Genomic DNA, 4,730 nt, shown 5'->3' with positions numbered 1-4,730 from the left:
ATATAGCAGAAGCAATTGACCTTGAAGAAGCAACCTTGTGAATGCATGTCTCTAACTTGTCACATAATATCTTCACAGTGTTTTATGAGTATTTATACTAAAGTGAGGAATCTGAATACTTCCATCACTGCTCACTGCAGGTTGTGAAATGTCTCTTTTTACCAGAGGACATGTTGACATGTGTCAGCAGGAGCTGTGAAGCTCAGCCACATCTGATGTGCTTCGTCACTCTGCTCTGTTTCCTGTTGTGGTCGTTGTCACTCGCTGAGCAGACGACCGTTTTACTACAGGAAGTGAGACAGGAGTCAGTTTCTCTTTTTTCTCTTTCTTACAGAGACAGAAAGCAGAGGAGGAAGTGTCCGTTGGGTTTGTTTTTATTGTCTTGGGTCATGTGACGTCCTTCAGAGCTACTGTTCACTCACTTCTCCTTCTTGTTCTTCTTGAAAACTGAACTTGTATGACAGCTCCTGATTCTTTCTTGACTTCTTGTTTGCAATATCTTTACTCTGTATAATTTGTTTTTAGGTTTTAAATGTTGCAGCCCAATTTAAATCTAAGTCTTACAGTAAGTGTTAAGAACTAAGGAAGCAGTTTACACACTAAGGGATGCATTTATTAAGTACTTGTGCAACAATTGATGGTAAGAAAAGAAGGAGCTCCCTTATACTTGCAATGAAATATGAAATAATAACTAATAGGACTGGTTGGGGAAACTCAGCCTTTAAGATAGTTTATAGTTGTCCAATTGTGCATTAATACTCCATTTATACTAATACATTTGATTTATATAGCACACTTTAAAGACAAACGTCATCTCAAGGTGCTTCACAAAGTTAAAAGGAAAAATAAGTAAAAAGATATCTAAAGCAGCATATTGGATAAAAATGGCAATATAAAAAAAAATAAAGGTTAAGAGCATAAAAGGTTTAAAAATAAATAAATAAATAAAATAAAGGACGGTCAGTAAAATGCGGTGTGGAACAGGCGGGTCTTGAGGCATTTCCTAAAAACTGAGAGTGATGCCGAGGTCCGTATGTTCTCTGGAAGCTGATTCCACAGACGTGGACCCAGGGAGGAGAAAGCACGGTTTCCCATGGTGACCAGTTTTGTCCGCGGAACAGCCAGGAGATTGGAGCTGTCTGACCTGAGTGTGCGTGAGGAAGGGGAATGTTTTCTGGTTAGCAGTTCCTGTAGGTAGGTGGGGCCAGTGTGGTTGATCGATGACGTTGAAGACCATTATGAGGACTTTGTAGTTGCCAGTGGAGTGAGTGATTATTACTATTATTGCTATTACTTCGCGTCAAAAGGAGCCAGTTAAGGTGTTCCAGTCACGTCCAGCTGGGAAGAGACCGAGGGGTAGACCTAGGACCAGGTGGAGGGATTATATCTCTTCGCTGGCCTGGGAGCGCCTTGGGATCCCCCAGTCAGAGCTGGTTGATGTGGCCAGGGAAAGGAACGTTTGGGGCTCTCTGCTGGAACTGCTACCTCCGCGACCCGACCACGGATAAGCGGGAGAAGATGGATGGATGGACTCCTATTATAATTGAGGCTCCACGTCTGTCTGGATCATGGATGTTTAAAGAAAACTGAAGGAGTATCAATTTTTGTGTTTAGGAACCAATAAACAGAGCTATACATCTATTTGTTTGGGGGGTTACCTGACACCAGGCATTTTAAATTCAAGTCATACTTGGATCCGAGTTCAGGTTCACAATCTTACCGCTTTGTGGCTTTTATTGTCATGTGTGCATAGCTACAGTGTAGTTATGACAATGAACGTCTTAGGTCACAGGCTCCTCCAACAGGGCAACACAATAACAGAGATACAATAGTGCAAGTAAATAAACTAAAATTGAATATAGTAGAAATAGTGCAGAGTAGTTTATATAGAAGTAATTGGAATATTGATATAAGTTTCAAACAGATGGATGTTCTTTCCAAAGTTTGGGTGTTTAACAGTCTCATGGCCTGTTGCATGTGTAAAATCTACTGTGTCATGATGGTGGATGATTGGACCCTGGTATGTTGCATGTTTGAAAAGAAGTGTATGTATAGTTAGTGAATCCTCTGCAGACCCAGTCTCACGGTCTGAGGTCTGACAGACACGCAGCTGCTGGATTAGCTTCAGCGGGGTCTTTGCTCCGTGTGACCCTCCATAAACTGTCAGGATTACCTGCAGGAGGTCAGCAGAGGGTCAGGGGGTCACCTCCCAGTGGCAATGGGTGAACATGTAAATGTAAACATGAGTCAGAGGTCGCCGGCGGCCAAAGGGTGATCATCTCTCTCTGACCTCAATTAGCTTTATTGACAGTGACAACAATATGTTGTTGACAAAGCAAGAGATGAACATACCGTCAAAGTCAAGTCAAAGTCAACTTTATTGTCAATCTTTCAGTTTGTGTGTACAGACAGAGAGGTCGAAATACCGTTTCCCACAATCCCGAAAACCAAATATATAAAATATATGTATATAAATGTGTATATAGCTATATTTACACAATCAACAGACACATTTGTACATATGCACACATTAAGACATAAATAATGGCACAACAATCAATAATACTGTATTCACACAAAAAAACACTTTGTAAGATTTAACACAGTACCTTAATACTCTCTTATACTCCCTCTCTTGACTCAATTAGCTTTATTGGCATTGACAAAAACATGTTGTTGACAAAGCAGAATATGAACATACTGTATTCACTCAACAAAACACACATATCAAAAACAAAACACTACTGTTTGTACGATTTGACACAGTACCTTAATACTTCCTTTCTTTGGGGGATCTTGTAAAAGTTGTGAGTACCAATGACATCAGGTTACATCTCTGATAATGTATTGAGGGGCAACACATATGCATTACACATATATGTATTTGATCAATGTTTTAACAAACACACTCAGGTTCAAGGTATTTATTTTTACCTGTAGGTAGATTTGTTTGCAGATACAAGACCAGATCCATTGTGACAAACATTTTAAAACAACACAGATAATAGATAAGTCAATCAAACCATGACATTAAAGAAAAAGACCAAATTGACTCAATCAAAGCACGGTAAAACAGGACCATCATGGTTTTGTTCATTTTAAAATAGGACAGTTTCCGTAAAACAAAACAAACACTGGTGATCCCTTTTGAACACAGCTTCACAATTTGCTTCAAAGTTCAATTTTAATAATAGATCCAGAATATTTGTAAGGCTGCAAAAATCTCACTTTCTTTCCAGATCTACAGAACGTAACATCAAGCCAATATTACATGTTTTATTTGAGAGCACATCCATGTGTCTGTTATGACTGTAAACGGCACACCTCTGAGAGAAGAATAACCGTCGAGGCTTTCAATAATATTTTGTTCACTCTCTTCTCGTCACACCGAGGAAGTGAGAGTCGTAGTAAAGAAGTGAGAGTGTTTCTGAGGTGAGACGATGACTCCAAATCACGTTTGACGGTTGGAGGGTTTTCCCGCTCAGGGTCTCTCTGAGTGAAGTGTTTGTGTTTTTTCTGCAGATGACAGTGTGGTGGTTACACACTCTCTGCTGCATCCTGTGCACTCAAACCACAGAGGACTTACACAGCAACAACTGCAGGAAAGCATCCAAACAAACATGCAAGAGGAAGTTGAACATGAACCTGTACTGACTTTCACTCTTTCTCTCATGGTGCTTGATATTAAGCAACCAGTCAAGCCAACATTAATTACACTGTAATCTGAGTTTTTCCAATTTTAACTGTATTGTAGTATTTTATTTGAACTGTACAATGTATTATTTTACTGACCTGTACTTCAATAATTTTTTGTAATTGTTTGTGTGATAGAGATTATGCAATGTTTGTTGTGTTTGTTGGTTGTTATGTACCTCCCTGAGGACTGCAGATGGAAATGAGCTATTAGCTACAATCTGGAATAATTAATCTCTTCTCTCTTTTGTGATTAATGTGTTTGTATGCATGGTCCTTGTTGAAATAAATACATAATAATAATGAATATTAAAGACTCAGGGTGTCGTAAGTTCAGACTGTTTACTGGCAACAACAAATGGAAAGAACAGGAATAGAGAGTTTGACATGCTAGACCGTGTTTGATAATAACACATAAGATGATAAGAGGGGACACCGTCCTGTTGTAAATCCTGCTGGTGTCATCTAGAGGCATAAAGTTTAATAAAGTGTTGGACAACAAACAACAAAGTCAAGCTAAATATGCAAATGTTGTCCTAACTGAAAGCTAGGAGGGCTTTGAAATCTAAAGTGTTTATCCTCTGGAGAGCAGGAATGGGTTCAGAGATTTGTATTTGCATGTTTAGCAATGTTTAGATAAGATTAGTTCAATACAAGAATCAGTGTTTCTTCAACGCAGTTCAGCGGACAACAGACATCGAGGGGCTGCCGCTAATGTTTGCTCGGCTCGTTCTCCTGATCATTTAAGATTGTATGCAGGATGTTTTAACCGAGAGACAAATGATCAGCAATTCACTCCCAGAACATGTTTTGAAAGAGTGGCTAAAAACTGGAGACAATGTTTGTGCCATTAAAAGGGACTGCATGAAAAGAACCAACACATTGATTAACAACACATTTTCTTTAGGTTTTAAAACGGATTTGTGAAATTTCTAGCTGATTTGCCTCCACTTGACTCCTTTGCTTATTTCCAGAACATAGTGACATCACTATATAACACTCACATTGCACGTGATAGGCTAAGGGGCGGGACATCT

Source organism: Notothenia rossii (assembly GCF_949606895.1).
Source record: "Notothenia rossii genome assembly, chromosome: 1".
Classification (NCBI taxonomy): Eukaryota; Metazoa; Chordata; class Actinopteri; order Perciformes; family Nototheniidae; genus Notothenia; species Notothenia rossii.
The sequence above is the reverse complement of the archived record's forward strand: the minus strand, read 5'-3'. Positions refer to the sequence as shown.